At 37.0% G+C, this 26,638-nt stretch overlaps 1 protein-coding gene across 11 annotated transcripts in view; it reads right to left on the bottom strand.

Moving 5' to 3' along the window:
* The window catches only part of FHIT (fragile histidine triad diadenosine triphosphatase), a 611,077-nt gene that overhangs the window by 562,192 nt on the left and 22,247 nt on the right, over nucleotides 1–26,638 (bottom strand). For 4 of the 11 annotated variants that reach the window (XM_063347961.1, XM_063347963.1, XM_063347959.1 and 1 more), the window contains exon 2: nucleotides 1,540–1,692. The exons of 6 other annotated variants lie outside the window; for them this stretch is intronic. The gene's annotated coding sequence lies outside the window, so the exon portion shown is untranslated. Of the gene's footprint in view, nucleotides 1–1,539; nucleotides 1,693–19,694; nucleotides 19,714–26,638 lie in introns of those variants that run through there. One more of the 11 variants, XM_063347967.1, reaches the window with a different exon arrangement.

Raw genomic sequence — 26,638 nt, 5'->3', positions numbered from 1 at the left:
TGTGTACTGTGAAGAAAGCTTAATTAGATTTTTTTTCCCAGAAAGAAGGGGCAATTCAAGCCATTTCACATTATATTCACTTCCCAAAAATCATACAGGATGTTTGGCACAAAGGTTTCTTCATTTCCTTTATAAATATGAGCCTATATACCCTAGAAAAGAGACTAAGTATCCAGACTGGCCTTCTTTCTTTGTGTCCTACTTGATGTGCCCCTAGTTTATAACTTTAACATGCAATTTAAAAAAGGAAGACTTAAGTAAAAGTTTTAAGGATAGAAGGAAAAAATTCGTACAGTTTATGAATATCATTGGCAACTTGTTCTTCATAATTTCTTTAAGCAGGGTTAAAGTAGTTAAATTGATTGTACAAATATGAACTAAAACAAAACAGCTGCTTATTCTTGATTTGGCACAGGATATTTGGAACAAAGAGATACACTTGCTATCCATGGGTCATTAGACACATGAAAATAATTGATATTAACCAAGTTGCACACTTCAAAGAACACTTTTAATAACTGCCAATATAATTCCTTAAACCATATATATATATAATGCATTTAATTTTCACTTTTTCTGCTCAGTAAAGATCTTGCAGATTATAGCACAAACTTCAACTTGCTTCCAAATAAATAGTTAATCATTGGTTTGGAGTGGGGTTTATTTTGGTTTGGCTGTGGGTGGTTTTAGGTTTTGTTTTTTGCAGATTTCTTGGGTTTGGTGCAGGGGTGGGAGGGGAGGGTTGTGTTTGGTTTTTATGAAGCAAGTCCAAGACTTCCAACTCATTCAGTATGTGCATTCAAATGGCAAGACAGATTAAAGTCAGTATCTCAGATGACGCCCAACCTTCAATGCTGCCAGGTAAGAGGTTGGACTATACGCCACTATATATCTTAACATAGCTATTCAGATGCATAACTGAAATTACTTCAATTCACGTCTTGAATTTGTCCCTCCTATGACTTCCAAAAATAAAGTCATACTGGGGAAAAAAAAAAAAAGCTGAATCATTCCTAAGGAAAAAAAAAAACAAACACACACACACACAAAAACACACAGCAACAAAAAAAAAAACCCCATCACATTCAGAACAAGTCCAAGCATCACTGAGGAGTGACTTTTTTTTCTAACCTTTTGTATATCGCACTGAACATCACTGTGAACTTCACCTCCTTTTATATGCCTCATAACTTAATACCAGAATAGCAAATCCTCTCTGACCTGTCATAACTTAAGTCCAAGTCACAAGTTTCTGACCTTCTCAGGTATGCAAAATTTGATACGATGTCTACTATGTGAATACACACATTGAGACACGCTGCAAATTTGGGCACAAGTGAACTCGCACACCAAAGTTTATGAGTGGCTTCTCTAACTAGAAGAAACTATCTTACAAAGCAAGTATCAACTTGTTATAAAAACTTCTAAGAGTTTGAGCCTCGTCTTAGAGATTTCATGTTCTTTGCTTTCTAACAAAAATCAAATTTGAGACATTAAAGTATGTCAGCAGCCTATGTAGCTTTAGTCATGGATACTTACCTTTTATACCCTCTTAAGTACCATGTGAAGGCAGCAGAGACTGGCTAGCTCTTCTGGAGAGGCTCTAAGTCACACACTGCATCAGCTCGTCCCCCACTTCTCAATATGAAGGAGCCAAGGCAATTAGTGAATTTACTGGGCTAAACTATGTGCCTAGAAAGAGGAGAAAGTGTTAGAGCCTTGATCAAAAGACGTGACATGATAGATAAGAGTACCAAAACAGCCATATGGCAAAGTAAGAACAATGATAGGATAAATGTAGTCACTCTCCTTTATGAAGACTCTATTAGTAAACAAGCTTTTTTCTCTGTACTGATGCCTTTCTCCTTTTCTTAAGGGAGAAACTACACGGAGAGAAAAGCAGCAACACAAGATCCTCATTAAACAAACATTCTCAAATTACAGGGTGTGCAGGGATACACCCAGCTCTGTTAAAAAAAAAAAGGCAAAACAGATTTACTTCAGCACTAGCAAAAGCCCAATTTATTTTATCTCCTTCTCTTCAAAAAGACTTAGAAAATGTCATTGTTTAGACAGCTTATCATAAAACTCAGACAATTTCCCCTGCCATAATGAAATTATAGATTGGTTTACAAAAAACATTAAGAGTAGAACTATAAAATTTTACCATTTTGCAGTTAATGAAATGCTACAGCTCCAGTCTTGCAAAGATTTATGCATATACTCAATTTGATACAGGTGAGGCATTCCACTGTGAAGGCTGTTACGCAGAGGCAGTAACAGCTGGTACAAGCCAACCTTAATTTGAAGCACATAGTTGTTAGAACAGTTAGAAGGGGTTTTCATTTGTGTTTAACATCACTTCTTATTAACACAAAATAACCCCTATGTTAAGTTAGATATGTTGCCAAATCACAGGAACAGCACCTTTTTTGTTCATTTTTACTTTCAGGTTTTCTACCACTGATACATTTGATTCTTACATTCCAACTATAAACTTAAATAGGAGTCAGGTGTTTCTCAGGCCTGATTGTCATTATTTATCTCTAAATCCACACTTTTTTGCCTTCAGATCTCAGAGCACTTCACCAAAGTACTTGATGGAATGTGTAAGAGCAAAGTAGAAAGCAAGGAACATGGGGGGGGGGGGGGGGGCAGGCAGGAAAACCCAACCAAACCTTTTGCTACAACCATTTTTTTCCATGTTTAAGTCAGGTAGTAACACGTTCTGCCTCCTATATTATAGACTTATGAAATACACTATGCTCAAAGCAAGTCAGCAAAAAAAATCTTCTAAACATTTTTGCTGTTCATACATTACTCTCTTCAGCAGCCATTTGAGCGGTCATACCTTCAGAAGCTTCACGTTCTGCCCTTTAGCCTAATTCATACTAGAACTTTTTTCCCTAGTTACTTTTGCAAAGAAAAAAGGAAGTCTGTTTTCCTCCAAAAATTTTCGATTGTCAAGACCTCTTTTTTGTAGATTTTTATGCTTTGTAATTCCTGTCACAAAATAATTTCTGAGTCACTAGACAGCACCACAGCAAATTTGAATATTAATAAAACAAATCCCTTTATTATATGCAAGAATTTTGAAGGAAAGAATTCTTATGCTATTGACTCCACAGGCACGTGCTAAAAACAAGATTAACTGGAGAAAAGATAAAAACTTTCAGAGTCAGCATTAATCCATAGTCTCTTTTGATGCTCAGTCCCTTTGTACTAGATATTGGTTTTCCCAAGCACTCAGATGAACTTCATTACAACTTTTAGTAAGACTTGTTTATCAATGGAAAGGCATTAACATGAATAAAAAAAAATATGGCACACCCCAAGAGCTGTAGCAAACACAGGGGAAGAAGGAAACTCCTTCCCCTCTGCCCCAAAACAGTCATTCCATAAATCCTAGGAAACTGGGAATGCTGGTATTTCAGCAAACACAAAGAAACAGTGAAATAACTTACCAAGATCTACCTATCAAAAAAAAAAAAAAAAGAATCAGTTAAAGCCTCAGTTATTTTTTGCATGATGGTATCAAGTTAGATAATAGTAATCTAATGACAGATTCTACAAAAGCTATTCAGATGCTACATGAAAAAAAAGTTGTGTAGCACTGCGACATTACTTGGCTACCAGATGTATTGCAGAACCTATAGCCAACACACTACAAGGAAATTATGATGTTGTAATTGCCCCTTAGCCATCATGATTTTCCAGCTTGCCAAATAGGTACCCACACCTAAGCCACCTGAAGCCTGTGATGCATACTTGAGTCTGCTCTGAAACACTTTGGAAGGAATACCAAGATAATACTATCCATCACACAAAAGTGAGATCACCAAAAAAACCAAAAACCAAGAAACACCATCAAACAAAACCTAAAAGCCTTCATTTCCAAACTTTAAGAGACCTGTAAACATATCTACACAAAGCTCAAGTAAATTTTCAACAGCATCTAAATGACCTAGGATATGAAGTCATATGTTTCTGGCATAGATAATAACACCTCAACATTCAAAAGACTTGAAGACAGTATTAAGAGAACAAATTGACTATAACAATCCTGCCCCTACTAATAGATAAGGCAGAACTAATAAACATTGTCATAACCACAGAAGCATAGTGTTATCTTGATATATATTCCCTGGACAGTTGCATCTAATTTTTCTGAGAATACCACATAAAATTTCTAATGAGAAATAAATCAACTGAAGAGACTGAACTTCCATACTACAGAAAAGCTGGGTGCTACTCCCAGCTAGTATTGTTCTCAGCATGCCCGTGGGATCGAGAAATACTGAGAACAATTTTCTAACCAGAACAGTGAACAGCATTAGCTGTATCCAATCTTGCAAGTCCAGTTGAAGTCATTAAATCCCTTTGCTAAAGTAGCCATACATACACACAAAAGTGACTCAAATTTGTCTTTTCAAGAATACAGTATATGACCAAGACTACCAATACTACAAGGTTAAATATTCTGGTCAAACGTATAACTTATTTTTTCTATTTAGTACAGTACATAGAATCATAGGGTTGGAAGGGACCTCTGGTGATCATCTAGTCCAACCCCCTGCCAGAGCAGGGTCACCCAGAGCAGCTTGCACAGGAAGGCGTCCAGGTGGGTTTGGAATGTCTCCAGAGATGGAGACTCCACCACCTCTCTGGGCAGCCTGTGCCAGTGCTCTGCCACCCTCAAAGTAAAGAGGTTCCTCCTCATGTTTAGGTGGAACTTCCTATGCTCCAGTTTGTGCCCGTTACCTCTTGTCCTGTCCCCGGGCACCACTGAAAAGAGCCTGGCCCCATCCTCCTGACACCCACCCTTTAAGCATTTTTAAGTGTTGATAAGGTCACCCCTCAGACGTCTTTTTTCCAGACTGAAGAGACCCAAATCCCTCAGCCTTTCTTCATAAGAGAGGTGTTCGAGTCCCCTCATCATCTTGGTAGCTCTCTGCTGCACCCTCTCCAGTAGTTCCCTGTCCTTGAACCCGGGAGCCCAGAACTGGACACAGTACTCCAGATGCGGCCTCACCAAGGCAGAGTAGAGGGGGAGGATGACCTCCCTCAACCTGCTGGCCACACTCTTCTTGATGCACCCCAGGATGCCATTCGCTTTTTTGGCCACAAGGGCACATTGCTGGCTGATGGTCATCCTGTTGTCCACCAGGACTCTCAGGTCTCTTTCCACAGAGCTGTTCTCCAGCAGGTCAGCCCCCAACTTGTACTGATGCATGGGGTTATTCCTCCCCAGGTGCAGCACCCTACACTTGCCCTTATTGAATTTCATAAGGTTCCTCTTTGCCCAGATCTCCAACCTGTCCAGGTCTCTCTGTACGGCGGCACAGCCTTCCAGTGCCAGCTCCTTCAGCACTCTTGGGTGCATCCCACTGGGGCCCATGGACTTGTGAATATCTAATTGATCCCTCACTCGATCCTCCGCAACCCAAGGGAAGTCTTCTTCTTTCCCCATTACTTCCCCCAATGCCTGGGACTCCTAAAGGCTGGGCCGAGCAGTAAAGACCGAAGCAAAGAAGACATTCGTTAACTCCTCCTTCTCCACATCCTCCATCACCATGGCTCCTTTTTCATTCAACAGTGGGCCCACAAATTCTCTGGTCTTCCTTTTGCTTCCAATATACTTGTAGAAGCCCTTCCTGTTGAGCTTGACATCCCTAGCCAGGTTTAATTCCAAGGCGGCCTTGGCTTTCCTTGTTTCATCCCTGCACGCTCTGGCAGCATTCTTGCAATCCTCCCAAGGGGTCAGTCCCTTCTTCCACTTATTATAAACTTCCTTCTTCCACTTGAGCTTTTTCAGAAGCTCCCTGCTCAACCATGCAGGTCTCCTGCGTCCCTTAGCCAATTTCTTTCTCTTAGGGAGGCACCGATCCTGAGCTTGGAGGAAGTGGTCTTTGAATACCAACCAGCTTTCTTGAGCCCCTTTGCCTTCCAGAGCCCTAGCCCACGGGATCTCTCCAAGCAGTTTCTTGAAGAGGTCGAAGTTAGCCCTCCTGAAATCCAAGGTTGTAATTTTACTTCTTGATGTTTTGTGCGTAGCACCCATGATCCTGAACTCTATCATTTCACGATCACTACAACCTAGGGTGCCCCCAACCTTAATGTCCTCCACCAGTCCCTCTGTGTTTATCAGTACCAGGTCCAGGAGTGCTCCTCTCCTTGTTGGCTCCTGTACCACCTGTGTCAAAAAGTTATCATCAATGCACTGGAGGAGCCTCCTGGACTGTGCATGCCTGGCTGTGTGGTCTTCCCAGCAGATATCGGGGTGATTGAAGTCCCCCATGAGAACCAAGGCCTGCGATTGCGAGGCTACCTTCAGCTGTCTGTAGAAAGCCTCAGACAAATCTTGGAGTATACCTTTGGCTGGCACTCTTTTTGTTTGCAACATGTTCTTGAAATTTCTGAATTGTTTCACTAGGATCAACTAGAAACTAGGAAGTTAGTTTGTATTTATGTACAGCCACTTCTCATTGTGGTTCTATGCCTCAAGCAGCAACCACATTGTGTTCAAAAAAGCATAGTCTGACAAACACAGGAAACTTTTACTTGCTATTAATTTTACATCTGGGTAACTGAACAATCCAGTCTACTCTCTCAGAAGCCTGAGTGGCAGCAAGACTAAACATTTCCTGGTCAATCCACTTCTGATTGAAGTCATTTTCTGCACAATACAAAGAGAAGGGAACTTGAAGGAACCCTGAAAAAGTAACTTACAAAATACATTATTTAAAAATCTCAACTTTAACATCACCCATATTACAGCTGTATTTATTCTGAGTCTCCAAGTAATTACATGCAAGGAATGACTAATGTGTTGGCGGAACACTTAAACTGTTTTTCCTGGTTAGCATGTTGTATTATTTATATTATGTTGCACTTACAGGCCACAGTGCCATTATGGAAATTAGATACAAGTGAAGAGACAGATTTTAAGTTGTTACGGTCAGCAGTAAGTAGACTACTACCTTCAGAATAGTCTTAGAAGCTTTCTCATTGCATGGACAAAAATAAAGAAAGAAAATAGGAAAACCAGTATAGAGTTGCTGAACTACAAATATATGCTTGCCTTCAATCAAAAACAAGGTATGAGAAAGCAGGGACAGGGAGGAGGAAGCATTGAAAGGCTCATCTGTCATCTTATTTCTGAAAAAGACAAATCTGAATGTATAAACCTGCATGTTAAAAATTTACTGCATTTGAAGCTGTAAATATCAGTTTAAATTAGACGAATGCCACGTCACATGATTTTCCTGTTTAAAACTTCAGCACTCACTTATGTGCTTATTGCATTACCTTAGTAGTACCCAAGCTCAAAGAAAAGATCACGTTGCACCACAATTATATGCTCTACATAGCTGTTGCATTACTGGTAATCAGCAATCACGATTGTAAATTTATATGGCATTTCAAAAAAACTTTATGCCCTAAAATTTTATTTTTTTGTTAAACTGCAACGAAGTAACAGCTTTTGAATCAGGTATTTTGGTGCATAAAGTCAAGTGCTGCTAATTAAGAGAATGAGCGATGAATTCCAACCTCATTCATTAAACAAAATTGCATTTAACCAGGATTTATTAGATTGAATCTAAAGTTTGAAATAAAGGTTATTCTATTTTGAAAAGCTTCTAACACTTTTCTAATAAAAATAATGCTTTCCTGATCATAACACGTTTCAAACTTTCAAAGCATTTTACAATGCTAATTTTGCAAATCCAGAAACTATATTAAAACCTTTTAAATGACTTGTCAATGGACACATAAAGAACCAACCACAGGAGTCTGAAGAAGCTGCAGGTTTCTTAAGAGCCAAGTATCATCACTTTTATACCCAGGTATGCAGATCTGGTAGTAAGAGCAGGGGAAACACGACCACAAATCAAAAAAAAATAAAGCGCTCTCTCCCAAATTACTTTCTTTTCTATGAAGCCAGAAAAACTACAGAGATGGATTCTCCCAGAAATAAAATTTTACTAACAAGTTTCTTCAGCTGAAGTTCTATCTTTCATTAATGAGAGTGGACAGGAAACAATTTTTTATATTTTTTAAAATTAGAAGTGGTGGTTATACAACTTAAATAATTGGAACCAACAGAACATACGACTGAATGACTTTTAAAGTTATTTGACAAATGCCTTTTCCCCTCACTTTTCAATGTATGTATTGTCTGTGTTAAATTAGATTACAGAAAGTGAAATTAGAATGTTTCTATTAAAAAAACTCAGACCAAACAGGAACACTAGTTTTAATTTATACTTTGACATAAACTAGCACAAACTTACACATAGACATACACTTTGCATTAATACCATTTTCTATACCTCTAGTTTAAGTTTCTTTTAGATTAAACCCAGCTCAAATGCAACTCCATTCAGTTGTCTATACTCAAAACCTGCAAAGTACCTAGATAAACTTAAAACTTACGTGGTCACCTCAACACTATTTTGTCCATAGACAAAGCTTATTATTACTTGATAATAAGCCAAACATTATTTTCAACCACAAAAATGATTTTGGAAGCACAGTCTAACGGTTAAAGCACGAGACTGCAAATCCAGACATTTTTAAATAGAAACCAATTTCATCACAGATCACCGAGTGACTCTGGGCAAGTTAATTAACCTCCCTGCAATCTGTGAAATTGGGATAATACCTACCTTGCAGTGAGGCTTAATTCATTAATGCTTATATCCATCTAAGGATCTCACAGCATTTCATACTACAGAAATACCAACAAGCTTAGTATTTCAAACAGTACTTTGGAACATAATTCCTATTTGAAAACACACCTCACTGTCAAGTAAAATGTCAATTCCTAAGTAGTATTTGAATGACTAATTTGTATTTGATTAGGTGCACTGAAAATATATTCAACACCGTATTAAAAAAATCACAAGCAAAATAAGAAAAAGGCTACATATTACACATCTTTTCCTTCAACTACGCGCATTTATAGAACTCATCAGATACTCCTCAGTTGCAACTACAAACATTGCAATTAACTTTGAAGAGTCCCTCAGAGTCTGACAGTGCACCAGAATTCTTCTCAGTTCAGAATCTAGTTCTGACTGCAAAGCTGTAAAGCTCATTTCCACCACAGTACCACTGCAAATATTAAAACATGTCACTGTACCTTATTTTTATATATTATGTAGCCCCCTGACTCTTATCTGCCTTCAAGAAAAGAGTGTAATAGGAATTAGTTCATTCCAAGAAGTATGCAGTTAGAGATGAAACCTGAATGGATACGGTAACTGGCAGTCATCACAAGAGGTTACCAAAGCTATTCAGGAAGAATAACTTCCTATTTCGGCCTCTGTTAAAAGTTTTAATCTTCTGATAACAATTCCACCTATTAAAAGTTTCAACAGCAAACAACATTAATATTGCTCATGGCAATACTTTGTCACTTGTATATAGACACATCTATTAATCAAATTAAAAGCAACAATACTACAATACCATGCTTACAACTACTGTGGTATGCTTTGAATAAAGCTCCTGAATGTATTCAATCTTGTAGAAAATAGGTACCAAAAACCCCCAAACCAGATGCAACACCTCTAGTACAAATAGGAATATTCACATTGTCAACAATCATTAAAATAAACATTGTTAACACCACATCTTTAAGGCCCTAGCTCATATGTTTCATATAATTATCCTTTATCCTATAGTGGGCACTTTTTCTTAATGCTTTTCAGAAAGTTTTCTTTAATATATTTTAATCAGCTATGGAATGCAAGTATCCTAATTCACAGAACGCTTTTAAGCATTTTTGTGATGTCTTCTAGCAACCACTTTTGTGCTTGTACTTCCATTACTATAACAGAAGGCCTGAGGACACCAAACCATTAGCAAACTCTTCTAATAACACAGTGATGCCGAACTGCAGGATTTTTATCCAGAAATGGCAGATATACAAATAATTGTTTAACCAGCGCCAACACCTTCAATCCCAATCATTAAGACCACAATAGAAAATTAATAAATAAATTACTAAAGAAGCAGCTACTAATTTACTCCAAAGTTAAGGAGTATATTTTCAAAGAAGAAATACTAAGAAGCTTGGCTTAACAGGTAGACCCAGTTGGGTTTTGGTCTACTATTTAGTAGCGATTATATTTTCTATTTTAAATACACTTTAGTGTTACAGGAAACGGCAGCCAAAACTGCAGAAAAACTGAATGGCTGCAAAAATGCTGTTACTTAAATTTCTCTCTTTGACAGTACATACTTAGAACATTAACAAGATAGAAAAACAATGCTTTTCTATGTATTTGGAAAATTTTACATGAAATAGCATTATAAAATAACATAGAGATCATCATGTACTACCCTGTTCTGCGGTCCCTTCAAAATGCCACAAGCATTTGTGACTGAACATATCTTCATAATGTCTAAGAGGTTAGAACATTTAGGTAAAAGCATCAGTCTTGGAGAAGTGCAACCTTTTTGTTTATGAAATTCTTGTATGTGGTCTTCTTCCTAAAGAACATTATGCTTCAGGGTTAATATTTTTTTATAGTGTTCATATAATGCATATTAACTACGCTGATGACAAACTTTTTCCCCAAGCTTGGAAGCCAACAAAAAAGTCCTATAACTCATATACTCAATAAAAATTATCTTTGCTGTTTCCATTCCTGAAGTACCAATTCACAGCCTTCAAGACTTCCCACACATACACACACTGAAAATGACAATACAATACTGTGACATTAGAAATACAAGCAAAGCAACTGCCATTCTTTAGGGCTTGACGACTCCTTTCTCAGTGTACTGAAACACAGCTTACAGAGAATTAATTTTGTTAGTGATTAAAGAACACTAATAAGGAACTTATTCCTCCATAGGTCAAGAGTTAACGAAAACCTAAATATAATAGTGATCAATTATAAATGCATAATAATAACAATCTGTCTGCTAAAGACAACTGAACTGCAAAAATACATCATTAAGACTCTCAAGAAAAGGCAGTAAGACTACCTCTAGTCCTGTACTAGTATTAAGGCAATTTTTCTTGGCAGAATGAGTTAGTTTTCTGAAAATTTTAGACATAAATCACTGATTTCTTAATCATAAGATAAAGTAAATAGATTTGTCCTTTCATTTGAAGGTTAGTGTACTGGCCTCAAAGCAACTCATAGCCAGGTTTAAAAGAGGTATGAGTGGCAACAGAGGATGATAGAGTATGTATAAATTCTGAAGCAAAGCAAAAAAAAAAAGGAAAAGAAAAAAACCCTTAATATTTATCTGCTTGTCAGTATTTTGAATGCTCCTGCTTGTTAGCTTCATAGCATCCTAGTGCTTATGTTTCCAAGCAGAGTTTTCAGCATACTTTTATATGCACTCAGTTCTCCAAACACTCTGAATGCATGATTTCTAGATACCACTTCCAATGTTCAGCCACTACATCTCCACCGAATAACGGTTGGTTTTAGACTTCAACATCTGGAACTTTTTGTGTTTAAGCATTTGCACAAGTTTTATTTGAAATGCTAGTAGGGGGGTAAAGTAGGAGTAGAAGGCCCACTCAATACAGAAAATGCAATTTATAGTCTTAGAACTTGCAATTACAATAGAATCCTAATAACGACTTCATTTTTACAGAGTAAAAGCTATCACTGTCATCCAGTGAGACCTTTCCAAAATGGTTCTCTCAACTTCTTGCAATATAGTCCAACTTACTCCCTGCTTGCCAGTCTCAGTCTTACTTTTCCACAAAATAGCCAATCAAATATACCTGTATTCTCCTCTGCTCCACTGGACTACTTTTTCCTATCCTAAGTATAAAGCAACTGAACACCCAACAACACAATTCCAGCAATTGCATAAAACTAATTTCTATGAAGAATTGCTGTTCTTTAAGAGTGATCCTAAAACTAATCTCATTTTCCTTAAAATTGAGTAATATACATATTAAAAACTTTAGACTCATAATTGTAATAACTTCTTTCATTTTCACTGTACTCTACAATTTTCTTGTACTCTAGATCAACATGTAAACATCTCTCAATATAAAGAGTAATATTTAAAACTCCAAAACCTGTTAACACTAGTAAACGAAGCATATGTTTAGCCATGAAAAAAAAATTACTCTGCTAGAATTACCTTGCTGAAATAAGCCAAGTAAAAACATAACAAAAAAGTGGATTTTGACATTTCATATTTTGTTGAATACCACTACTGCACAGGCAATCACTGTCTCTTACATATAAATTAACATCCTACCATCTGTCAAGTGTTCAGATAATCACAGGGTTTAATGCACAATATGGTTATTAGAATGTGACCTGACAAAAAGAAAAAGAACACAACCTAATTTGGACTATGAAATCTATGATCTCACTTGCAAATGACAGTTTGACAAGCTATTATTCTGCATTTTGGCTTCTACAGTAAAAGCAATTTTACGCATACATAATTCTATTAGTCATACAGCCAACTGCCTGTGGAAGATTACTTCAAACTACAAAATTTGCTTGGTCATTCAGGATTTTGAACTTACACAAATATTTGCACCATGAATAGGAATTTAATGATCTGTATATACGCATCTAGGAATAAAACACAAGTCACTACGCAAAATAATCCTCTGTGATGCTACCATTAACTATAACTACAGACTTCCCATATTGGTTTTCAAGAAAGCATCCAAAAAGTCATTAAGCCCATTAATTACCTATATATCAACTGACATCAGCCATTTCAAAAGTATAGCGTACGGGACAGTTCTGTATGTAATCTCTGTCACGTGCAACTGTGTCATCTGCTAACGAACACCATTAATGATTACTTTTATTCATAATATTGCTTACTATCTTTACGGCTTATTCCACTTGCAATACCTTGTTTTTGCCAAGGTAAACATTACTGACAGTTGTCTCTACTCAAGACCACTAAATAAATCCTATTACTCTCACTAACAAAAAACTACACCTGGCAAGCTTCATGTGCCTACAGCTCCCACAGTTTTCAATGACTCAACTGCATTGTTAATGCTCCAATAAAATGTATTTCCAAAGGACATACTCTAACAATCACACTTCAAAGTGTAAAATACATGCTTGGGAAAGGTGAAATTGTATCTTCAGGAAAAAAACAAACAAACATTCTAAGAAGGTGACACAATAAAAACAAACCACCACAACAAAAAAAGACATTCAACACAAACAGCTTTATTACCTGCAGAACTTCAGCAGGATAATCACTAGTAATAAGTAAAACAAACATGTGAGGTAAATTACATTTCTTTATTTTTGCCTTCACTCTGCCTCTGTAGTTTTAACTTACATATTTTCTTTTGTCAGGAAAAATTATGTGTTTTCCTGTCATGTTGGCTCAATACACTTGTGAGTCAGTGAAGGCTCTGCAGTAAAGAATCATGGGACCGGGTTGGGACCAGCACTATCAAACCCATAGAAATGGAATTTAAGAAAAATGTGATAGATTTTTCAAGATTTAGTTACACTATACAAGAACCTGCCTCAATAATAAAGCATCGTGATCTTGCCTTCTTGCCAGAAGGCAAGAAAAATCAGATCATGGTTTACGCAAGGCCTGTCAGCGTTTCAAAGTGTAGTACTACTTCCAGCTATAGAAAACAGCTCCTACCAGCCTCAGGTCTGCTATTCTGATTACCAGTTTCTACCAAAAGGAAAATAAGAAAAAACAAGAACAAACCACAAGAAAGGAACATTTAGACCACCTTGTTCACATTCAGTTTTACATGTAGTGAAAGATTTTCCCTTTTAAATGCCAGAAAATATCAGTTGTACAAGATAATCATCACAAAGTACCATTTTCCAAAGCACCTGAGTGACCCAGAAGCCTTATCCTTGTTTTGAAAGGTCACACAATCTAATTACCACAGGTCAGCAAACTCAAATGTCTAATAATGCAGACAGTGGGATTTATAAGACATGCTTAGCTGCATCATCCAAACCTGCAATTGCTTTGTGAAGCTGGTTCCTACGTACTGATGAGCCTCTAAGATTTTCTTCATGGGAAAGTTACTATGGTAAACAAAGGTAAGAATAATCACAACACAATCTACTAATTTTCTGGATGTCTCTTAGTGTGTAGTAAGTGTGAGGTAATGCAAACAAAAGCATCTGATGATAGCGTGCTCTACAAACCTGGGGAATGACCACAGAGTAACCACCAAGCAGTAAATTCAGTCTCTCTTATTGTTCATTGGATTAATGAGGTAAAAAAGTGTTAACCTTATTGAAAGTCAAGCCTCTCCCAAAACCAGAATTTAGGCACTTCAGTTCAGTTGGGTATATCTGAAAATTTACCTGTAAATTTAACTGTTTGGAACATTATTCCTCCCTAACAATAATTGACAACGCTAACGAACTTCAGGCTTTAACTAGAAAACACTGCACATCAAATCCCAGATTATGAAAGAGAATTAGAATCATAGAATGGTTTGGGTTGGAAGGGACCTTTAAGACCATCTAGTTCCAACCCACCTGCCCTGGGCAGGGACACCTCCCACCAGACCAGGCTGCTCAAAGCCCCATCCAGCCTGGCCTTGAACACCTCCAGGGATGGGGCAGCCACAGCTTCTCTGGGCAACCTGTTTCAGTGCCTCACCACCCTCACAGTAAAGAATTTCTTACTAATTTTTATCCAATATCCAATCCAATTATCAAATATCTAATCTAAATCTACCCTCCTTCAGTTTGAAACCATTACCCCTTGTCCTATCATTACATTCCCTGATAAAGAGTCCCTCCCCATCCTTCCTCTAAGCCCCCTTTAGGTACTGGAAGGCTGCTATAAGGCCTCCCCGGAGCCTTCTCTTCTCCAGGCTGAACAACCCCAACACTCTCAGCCTGTCCTCACAGCAGAGGTGCTCCAGCCCTCTGATCATCTTCATGGCCCTCTGCGGGACCTGTTCCAACAGGTCCATGTCCTTCTTGTGCTGAGGACTCTAGAGCTGGATGCAGTACTCCAGGTAGGGTCTCACCAGAGTAGAGTAGAGGGGCAGAATCACCTCCCTCAACCTGCTGGCCACGCTTCTTTTGATGCGGCCCAGGATGCAGTTGGCTTTCTGGGCTGCAAGTGCACATTGCCGGGTCATGTCAAGCTTCTCATCTACCAGCACCCCCAAGTCCTTCTCCTCAGGGCTGCTCTCAAGCCATTCTCTGCCCAACCTGTGTTTGTGTCTGGGATTGCCATGACCCAGGTGCAGGACCTTGCACTTGGCCTGGTTGAACTTCATGAGGTTAATTACATGGAACCATATTTGCCTAGTTACAGTTATTAGTGTTTGACTCTTCAGGGCAGACTTGCATTGAGACTAACACTGAAGTTAACCTTCTATGATGGCTGCTAATTGGTAGCTGCTCAAGTGACTGAAAGCACATTTACATGACCACAGCTGCTAAATCACACCTGATTAGCTTTACCGCTGTACATGACGCTTTGAACAGAATGTAGTTGGTCAGCCTTAAATAACCAGGCAGATGATGATTTTAAGTTGCAGTCTTTGGTAGGAAGCTATGAAAATAACCACAGTCCCCACAGAGTGTTATAGAGACTCCACATCTCACTTCAGACAAAATGCTTCTGGAATACAGCCTCTGCTGCACTTTTATAATTTACAGCTTGTGCTGGCAGCAGTAGGGCTGGGGAGCAGAGTAAAAACTTCTGGGTCAAAGCTGGCCTGACTGGTGAAAGGAAAAGCTTCCCACTGGTGGTGTACCTCTCAGGTGAAGGACTAGGAGCAGCAGGGCTCGCCAGAGATTGTTTACAGCAGACGGGTAGTTTTGGCTGGGGATGGGACAGTCTCTTCTACTGCCCTGCAAGGAACCTCCTCCAGCACCATTCCCAGACCAGCTACTTAAAGAAATCAGCATCCTGGGACAGGCTGCACACTCCAAGAGGCACTGGCATGATACCAGAATGTATAGTGCAGGTACAGAAAGAGTAGTACTTTCCAGCATTTTCTGCTTGGACGTGGCAAGAATCTCTCTTTACGTACACTAAACGAATCATCCACTCTTTTGTGTGCTGCCTCCAAACAGAAACTCTTTCTTCATTTTGGGGCTTGGGTTATTTTATCACTACTGGAGTTCTGTAGATAGAGTTTTAAGGATGAAGTTTAGGTATCCAAAATCATTTTCTTGTATTCGTACATCCCAGTGAAGATACAGTAAAAATGAAAAGGAAGGAAAAGAATGTATCAAAACACATCAAAAGCTACCATTTTCACAATTCTTACTCTTTGAATCCTGCAAACAAGGCTAAGAAAGGGTTATAGGCTTCTAGGATACTCTAACTTTACAGACTTTGGTTTCCAAAACAAAATACATTTAGAAGACACTGGCTCCCACTTTTTTTTTTCCCCTAAGCAGCTGGCACTAAGCAATTCATCAGGTTTCATTTTAAAAATTCAGTACATCACTTTTATTTTTGTTTTGTTCAGAGAAAAACGTGTTCACAGGAAGCTGATCGAGCTTTTGTGTATTAAGGTCAATTTGCAAGTTCTTTGGCCTATACTATTCAACAGGGCATTTATGTTGTTATGATTCACCCATCTCACCTGTCCCATATTCTCTTATGGGAGCATGAAATCGAATACATTAGTATCAGAATAATTAAATAATCATAAAGACAATGTAAGTTTTCTTACTGAAACATTTAAAGTCATTTCTCATTAGGCCAAGGTCAGGAGAAGATGAAGATTAATGTCTGATTATCCAAATCAGCCAAAATACAAGAGTAGCAGCTGACCTAAAGTAGTATATTAAAACTACACACGCAAGTGGCAAGGAGAACACCTTTGTATACTGATTAAGAAAAAAAACTATAGGTGAGAAGAAAAAAAACACTTTCAAAAGAGTACCATTGGTAATCAAAGGAGCTTTATACTTCTCTTCCTCCCAGAATATTCAGCAAATTACATTTGCTTCTCTATAATAATTTCATCCCTAACAAGATCAGAGAAAATGATTTATTCCACCCCCATTCTTCCTACATTTGTACGTCATCCTATGGGACACTGACTTTCTGAATTGCTTTTGGCCATCTGATATTACATTACTGCAGCCTTCTGCAGAAGGAGCCAGAAAAGAGAAAAAGAAAAAAAATCAAAATAATTACATTAATGCTGAGAATCAAAGTTTATTGACTTTCCCTTGAGCTATAATACCAAAAAGCTGGTTACAGAAGTTGTCAACTTATTTAATGATACCACCAACTCCTCCCTGAACCTGTCAAAATATCTTCTGAAAACATTCTCCAAAAAGTTTTTGATATGCAGCAAAACATGACTAACTCTATTCATCTCAGTGCTGAAGATAAAGTTATCTGCCTTTGCTGCTTCTACCTGTTTGTGCCTACCAAAACACTAAAAAACATCATCATTGTAAAGAAAAAAAAAAAAAACAGTCTTCGAGGGTGCTCTGAATTGTCACATTCGCAAGCAAACCAACATCTCATTTTCACATCCCAAGTACATCCTACTTACTCTACAAAACCTAGGAAAAGCTTTCATTAGAATACAGTTCTAGTAAAAGTAAACACCTCATACCCACATGCTAGCTTGTTCTGAGAACTTAAGTTCATAACACCGTATTCTGCAGTATGAATGCTCCGGTGGACAGAGTTTCCACAGATCATTATCCTTTTTTCAGTTTTCACTCACACTGACCCCTCCCAAGCAAAGAGGGCTACGTATACATGTATTTGTTCCAAAAATTCGCTTTGAAATTGCTAACGCTTCTTGCCCAGGTGTCCTTCTCTGGAGAGCTGATTTCCTCTCCTGACACGTTTTTTTCCTAGACCAATAGCGTCAAAATTTTTCCTTCCCTCCCTTTTTAAATATGACTTTAAGGTACAACGTGTATTTGTGGGAAGAGGGTAACAGTTAATTAGACAGCTGATAATGAGAAAAAATGGCCAGAACTACTTTTTCCATAAGGGTGAGCCGTGCAACAGAAGATATCACCTCTAACAAAAGATTTTTCCTTTTATCATTTACAATACAGCTTATTTAAAACATTCTGAAAAAGTACAATAAACAGATTCACAAGACAACACTGTTGTCAAATTTTATGAATACTAACAAATCCAAAAAGTAATTAATTGAGAGAAGAAGCTATAGCTAATCACTTTCTCTTTCAATTTAACTATGAGTATGCTATGGAGTGTTTGCAGTAAACCTCTCCCTCCTAAAAAGGCTTGGGCTAAGAATTCATTATTTTTAAATCTAAATAACATTAACTCTTCTGAACAACATGCAGTTAGAAAACCCATAAAATATAATGCATAAAATAATCACAGTTTTGGATAAAGGAAAGATGGAACTTCTAAAGAAGGGAATGAGTGAAATACTTCAGCAAGATCTCCATTAATAAAACTGTTTCTTTAATTCACTTATATGGGATAAGTCAAGTTTGTTACTTTCGTTATTTGGTGATTGAACAAAGGGATTTATGCCAGAACATATGATACCTGCACGTCTGTAACTTAATCTAACATGGTTTAGTAGCAATAGAAAGACCCTTTGATGTTACAGTGAATAGGCCCTTTGATACTCATCCACAGTCAATCACTGCATATAAGATCACTCTGCAACAGAAAGCTGCTTTGAAAGTTTGCCTTGAACGTAAGATTATTCAAGAAAACTGTTCAAACAAGTTACCATGACATGACAGATCAGAAGAAACAGCTTTCAATAAAAGCAGATGGGGCACGCTTCTTACTTTTTGCAAGGTGATTTGTTCTGTAACATTAGAAGGGACAACATCAGACAGAACCAACAACCCGGTCAACTGAGTTGGTGTCAGTGCCTCCCACTACAAGTAGAATCCCTTCCACTTAAGCACCTATCAGTCCTACGAGAGAAAGTTGAGATATACCCAGGGAGCAATACTCCTATTAAATAGGAGTGAACTTCTGTACATTTCGAAAGTATAATCTGGTTTGCTTAATTAAATTAGCTTTCGCCAGATACCAGAAAATGAAAAAACTAAAAGTTTCTAAGTTGGGATAGGCAAAAAATGCATTTTAATACTCTCCAATCAATTCAGAATAGCATAATCACCACTAAACTTTTATTCTTCCAATTTGTCTTTACATACATAAGAAAAGGGAAAGTCATTTTTAGGAACTTTCAGTGTTGTCCAGGCTTGGAAGCAAGCAAAGATTTTCCTGGAAGAAGTCTAGTTTGTAAAATTATTTAAACATGAGCAGCAGCAGCAGAGATTTGCATCACTACAGCATGACCTACAGGAAAATACTAAAATAAATGTTTGTAAAATACTGACTTAAATAGCATAAAGCATATTAATAGGTTCAGATTACCACCCTCTTACTCAATATCTCATTTTTATGATAATAAAAATAAGCAGGTTTACCTATCTGCAGGTTAACAGGTTTACCTATATTTTAAATACTACACATGAATTACAGTAAGAATTTATGCTCCCTCACGCAGACTACAGAACACTGAATTTGGGAAAAAGAAGAATCAATTAGCTACCACATCTTCTTAGTTCTAACCATTAGTAACATTTGAGAGGAAAAAAGATTACGACATTTCATAACAAGCACATGGCAAAAAGCCATCCTCGCCTTGTAGCGCTGAACCCAAGTTTGAGTTTCTCTACAAAACAGCCACTCCTGAACACCCAGCCTCACCAAAACCACTCCACTCAGCTTACCTGAGGTAGGTTCTCTGCGCAGGGAGGGACAGATACCAGACACCGTCTTCCAGGAGAGCACCTGGAACAAACGGTTTAGTTTCTACCTTCACTGCTCATCTCATTCCATTGAGAAGATTAGCAGACATTCCAAGAAACTCTCTTTTCATTTGAAAATGAAGATGGAGTACAATAGTTTGAGCCACAAAAATGTGGTGTGGGTTTAAAGATGATGATCAGAAGCTTCTTGAAAATTGTTTAATGAAGAGTAATTTATTAGAGTTGGACTACTGTGGAATTATTTAGCAGCCACCAAGATATTTAGTGATAACTAATTTTTAATTTAAATTGCTATAAATTTCTATTCTTAAATCTGAAATACTCTAACATACAATACTGCATTTTCAGTAGTATGATTATTTAGATAGTAAACATTTATCATCATACAAAACTGGCATTATACACATCTAGTATGGATAAGCAGGAATAATGCCTAAGCTACGTAGCAATAACGAAATTTACAATTTCTAGATATAAATGGGAACTCATATCGAATTATGCCAGCTTTTTACATTGACAGTATACAGCATGAAAGACAAAATTAGACTCTTTATTTAATTTCTACTACGACTTCAAAACTGCAATTTCAGAAGTGCTTGATAAAGAATGTCTTTTTTTGAAAATTGATTTGCATTAACCTTCTGACAGTCTTTCTAATTGAATTAGTTTAAAGGGTGCCTAACACATGCAGTGGCATGTACTATCCCTGCTTCTATTCCTAATAAAATCCCCTTGCCGGGGTGCTGATGTATTTCAGTGGCTTTTCCTTCAGAAGTATTTTCAATAAAACAATAACTATATGCCAGAGATTATACAGCCAAGGGTGGGGGGTTTTGTTTATTTTGGTTTTTTATTTTTTATTATTTTTTTTAAAAGCCTAGTTGAAGGAAGTAAGACCCTCCAAAAAAAAAAAAAAAAAAGAGAAGTCTATTTTCTCGTACTTAATGACAAACGATGGCCCTGCCATGCCTAGGCTTTTGAGTCCAGCTTTGGATCTGCTTCTGCTCAAAAGACAGCTGAATGGCTTCAAACATTACCTTTGTCTTTAACCTGACGGTACACGAAATGGAGAGGCTTGAATGTGTCAAGTCTTCCTGCTAAGTATTCAAAGCTCTTTGCTAAATCTTCCTGGTGACTTCAATTCTCTGCAACTGAGTTCAAATACCTTTAAATAAGCGATTTCCTAATAACAACTTTCAGACTTGCTGCTCTCACAGAAGGGCAAGTTACCTTTTTTTATAGTAAAAAGCATACAGCAATTTCCATAAGATGAAGCCTTGACAACGTAGGTTTCATTAATAGACTATTGTAATGCATATTAAAACCAAATAAACTACTAATATGCGATTTCTTCAACTACCTTATTAAATACAAACCATTCCTTTACAAAATATTCAACATGCTAGTGCAAAGGGCATGCTGTTTTGCAGTGCCAAGCAACACATACTTACTCAGATCAAGTTTATTTATTACTGATCTTCTAGTATAAAAAAAAGTTAGGCCCAAAGCTTTAATTGAATGATTAAAGTTTAATCTCTTACCAGCTATGATTAAGTGGAATCCCTTTAACTATAATCTGAACATCTTTTTGCCATTTCTGCCCAGAAGCTACAGCTTCAAGAGACACAGTATAGAGAGAATTCTGTTGCGCATTATAATTTTACCAAGAACATCAAGCATAACATCAAGCATAATACATTTTTCATGTTTAGCCCAGTGAACAAGCTTTTCTCCCAAGACTGAAAAGTTCGCCTTTAACAAAAGCAACCCAGGGCAAAAAGATTATGAGAAATATTTCGGCATTACCAATGGACTTCAAAGCAATCTAATTAGGTAGCCCCATGCAATGTTTTGTGAGAAAACTAGCAAACTAATAAACAGATTGTCATTGGAATGAAGGTGAAAAATACATGTTAGCAGAGAAGTACTAGATTTTTTCTCTGCCACTTCCACATCCTATAAATCCCTGTCGATATCTCATTGGGCTGACAGACTGTCTACTAAAATGCTTTTGGTTTTGTTTTTTTAAGAATTTATAACATTTGGAATACTATTTTAACTTAAGAATAACCTGCCCTATTTCAGGCTTGGAGCTACAATGAGGGGCATTCAAGTTTAAGCACCACCTTCCAAAAGTGAAGGATTCAACACCCGTTAGATGCAGAGTATCAACTTTAAAACAAAGTTACTTTTTATTACATTTATGACGAAATAAAGAAAGATTCATTGATAAAACACAAGATATTAGTTATCCTCACTTAAAACTTGAGGAACATATTATTACTTAAATTCTGTTTGTAGATTAACTAATTTGATGACAGGTAGTAGTTTACAACACCACCAAAACACCTTCAGGAAAGTAAACCTAATACGTTTCCCACAATTACAGCTTATATTAACTGCTTTGTTTCACTTAGAAAAAAAACATCCATAACTTCAGTATTTCCATCTTACCCAAGCAATACTGGTATAACAATGGAACACTAATCCTAAAACGGCTAAGCGCATGCAGTAAATACACTGGAAAAGATGATCAGTTGAGAAACCAGAAAATCCTTCCAAGCACTGTTTCTGTACCAACATCCAGAAATAACAAAGAACTCTTCCACATAAGGGGACAAAAACCACTGGCTCTTGTGGAAAGACCTTTCTTTTTTTCTTTTTTGGATTCATACTACATGTTTAAAACCCCCATAGTATATGCAAAATATAAAGGAAATAGTTGTGAAATCATTACATACAGCTATATTCCAGTCTTGTTAAACATCCTTCTCCTCTTCAGTAAAGGAACAAGGTGCATAACATTACTATTGTCCTTGACCAAAGCATGGCACATCTTGACCGACATGTCAATAATATTTTTCCATACTATCTAAAACTGAGGAAGCAACTCCAAACTCACCAGTCCTCATCTGTGAACAAGGAATTAAAAATTACCATTTGATTGCAATATCACACTGGCTGTATGTAAAGTATTTAAGACAACATGATAGAAGAAAAGCATTATAGAAACTAATAAAAGGAAAAACTACTCCATTCAGCTATTCAACTTACACGTACAAAAAGATGCGGTATCAACACATGCGTTGAACTTTACCCACTACTGCTTCATTTTGACTTCCTTTCTCAACAATTCATTTTACTGATGTCCAAAAAAACACCCACTGCAAATGGACATGTTCTTAAAATGATGTAATGATTTGACTTCCTGTACTGTAGTGCTCTGACAAAGTGGCTGTTGCAAATATAGTTTGTTTTGAGCCACACAGTTTTAACAAAAATTTGATGATGGAAACACAGCATTAATTCCTTCCCCCTCTCCTCCACCCTTTTTTTTTTTCTCCTTCCCCCAGCTTTCAAAGGAACCTGTCCAAGTTATTTAAAACTATGTACTTGTTATCAATTCATAGCAACCCTTTCTAATACTGCTGTGGGCTACTTACTGTATAAAGCCCTTACACAGCATTGTGTCGTTTCATTTACTAAATGGTATGCTACCATTTGAAAACTTTATCCTTAAACCAAGAGCTTCAGAAAAACAGTTGTTGAATAGCAATTATATAAACAAGTACAAAAAATTAAAAATAATTTAAAATTAGAATAGTATGCTGCATTTAATACAGTAAAGAAAGTTCCTTTACTATCTCATTTCTAAGACAATATACCAGAAAGACAACAGAAAATGTTGGGTTTATATCCACTGAAAATATGAAAGATAATTCTTGATTTTAAGCATAACATCCAGTCCTCATTTTATTCCCCAAGTCTCAGTAAAAGAATAAAAAGATTTTCCCAGGAAATAGATTAGGTAGGCATGACATTTTTCCACTTCACTGTTGTATGCGTTTATAAGCTTTCCTTTTGTAGCATTTATGAATTCAAACAGCGCTAGGGTTAAGCTGGAGCAAAGCAATTTGGCATGCTTGCATCTGCTTTTATCAGGGAAAGTAAAAGCAACCCATGAGGTCTGGAGTGACCTTAAAGCACAAGTATTTATTTGGAGATTCTAAGGGCTTACCAATTGTGTTTGGTAAGAGGGAACCTAAATTCAATCGCACTCACACACAATGTCACCTTAACTCAAGCAATCACCTTTCAGTTCTTCTGGTGTGTCAATAATATAATTGGTATGCTATTACTATAAGTATTTGTTCTTTAAAGAAGAGGATGTATTAATCATACATTCCAATTCTACCATGCTGCTTTCTACAGGACAGAGTCAGGTTTCTAAAGTCAACTACTTCCAAATTCAGATAATTAATTTAAAAAAAAAATTAAGTCTAGCTGTTAAATGCAATCATATTTTCAAAGTATATATATAACCCAGTGATGCTTTCCATAAACAATTTTCCCATAAAAACATTAAAATCAATCATCTCGCATGCAAACAACTACTACAAAAGTCTCAGATATATCAAAGGAGGTAGTTTGGAAAGCAGTCTTTGCTGCTTTCACCAAGTAAGCTATTTCTAAATTAATCTGCTGAAATACAAATGCACTCAGAGAACACACTTCTTCCTCTAGGAACTGGACGCTAACTACTGTGTCCAGTTGGCTGTCTCAGGATGCCAGTTCTTTTACAGAATTCAGAAGGATGACTGCTTGATGCCTACATGCTGTCAAGTCTACTCTTTCCATTCTGTCTACATGATCAATTCCTTTCTTGGGTCAGATATACAGATTTTTCATAGTTCTGGTTGTTGAAAAATATTTCTGATTTTGCTCTGTCTCTAATCTGTTATTTGAGACTACCGATTCACACGTACAAACATACACTTCATAAAAAGAAAATGACCACTGGCGCCCAACAGGCAGAAGAACTGATGTAACAACTCCTCCACTACCAAACTGAACACAGAATTGCAGACAGACAGACATTTGCATTCCTTTCTTCTCAAGGTTGCCTTCAGAGCTCCTGGTTTCTCCTCAGAGAATCAAGAATTCAAGCCACACGTTCTCACAAAAAGACAAATTGATCCAGTTCACCAGGTCTGCTCAGGGCTCAAAAGGAAAGCAATCGGGCTCTCACAGAGACAGAGATCAACACATACAATTCCATTACAGCCAAGTGTAAGATTCTACAATCAAGATTCTTCATTGCTGTTTTTTGCTCACCCAGCCTGTTTGCTTAACATCCTGCTAACATACTAAAGGCATATCTACACCGCCTTTTCAATCCAAAGAAAAGACACATGATTCTTTTAATTTGACATCAAACCCAGATCAGTAGCTTATGCTAAGGGGCACATCAAAGTCGCTTGAGATCAGCGCTGAAGGGGCAAGAGTGGCTTCAGGATATTTGGATCACAGGTCACCTATGGCATTCAAAACCACAGATACCATGACAACTATAGTTAAACAGAAAATTAAGCAGGTACAAACAGCTGTAAACCTACAAATTGCTGCTGCCACTTATAAAAGTACACTTTCTTGCTTCTCTTAAAAGTTTTCCTTTGAAAATACTTTTATTCACTGCAAATATTTGCTCCACTCTTTTTCCAATTCATCTACCTATACCCAGCTTAACTGTGCATATAAATATATAAAATTAATTTACCATGTCATAAAATGAGAACATGGTCAAGAAAAAGAAAATCAAGCTCATACCACAGCACAGCATACATTTGTTTCTTCTATACTATACAAATCTGTTGTTTAACAAGTGTTTAAACAGTTGATCCTAGTGATTTACAGTTTATGACAACAAATTCATAACAATTTAAATTTCACCGCATAATGTGACTATCTTGAATTTCTAAATCTTCCTTTTATGTTGCAGGCTGCTTTCAGTATCACAGTTCCACTTTCTGAAACTGACACCAGAAAATCTCAAAATGAAAAAAGTTGTGAAAAAAAAAAAAAAAAAGAGATTACAGGATATTTGAATCTGACCAAAAAAGCTTATTGATGAAAATGGGTCTCTGTCAAAGCGTACTGATGTATTATCCAATCTCTTTTTAGTAAAAAATTATTTCTACTTTAACTATTAATTGATGAACAGTTAAGTTACACATTTGTGAGTAAATACAGAATGCTGAATTATCTTCAAAGGAAGGACTAAAGTTACTGAGATACTTCATACACAGACAATTATTATGCTCTCTACCTAAATTTTAGGTATTTATCCACCTAAAACACAGTGAAAAATCCACATCTATGAAGTATTATGTATGTTAATTTCCTTCTTTCTGTAGAAATGCTTGATGCATACTACTGCATAAGCAAGCCTCATGGAAATTCAGAAGAACCATTAAAAAAAAACCACCACTTTTTTTTTTCCTCCACCTGACATTATTCAGCTGGGGACCAGCAGCAGCACCAGTGCATTTATTTTTAAATACACTAGCATTAAACTTTGCAAACGTAACTACACCATAATAACTTAACCACTGTGAACAAAGCATAAGTCAGCAGTCGTTCTCTAAGATTTGGCGACCCTCAGCACATCAACTTTCTTTACATTTTCCCTCTAACTATCACTCAGCATTTTTGTATGATAGGGAAGCCAGGTGGCTGAAGAAATTGTCCTGTCAGCTTTATCTTTAATCTATGCACTTAGATCTGTGAATATAACGGCAAAGTGTGTAAGGTAATGTTCGTCAACGCAATGCAATAAGCACACTTTCTTTTAGAGTATATTCTTTCTGTACTTCAAGGCTACGAAGGGATTATACATAAATATATACAAGTAATGACCTGCTGCCTACCAGCAAAAAGAGAACGTTTGGCCTATATACTAATAATCATGTTTACATTGTTCAGCTACTACTATATAAAAAAGTTTGTACTAATAAGATGCTGCTTTTCTCTACTGCTTTAATGACACCACAGTTTAGTCGTTAATGCTGAAGTCATCCATCAGTCATGTAGATAGAAAGGGGAGCCAAGGCTAAAGTGATATTGGC

The sequence above is a fragment of the Chroicocephalus ridibundus genome, chromosome 10, assembly GCF_963924245.1.
Source record: "Chroicocephalus ridibundus chromosome 10, bChrRid1.1, whole genome shotgun sequence".
NCBI classification, from domain to species: Eukaryota; Metazoa; Chordata; class Aves; order Charadriiformes; family Laridae; genus Chroicocephalus; species Chroicocephalus ridibundus.
The sequence above is the reverse complement of the archived record's forward strand: the minus strand, read 5'-3'. Positions and strand labels throughout refer to the sequence as shown.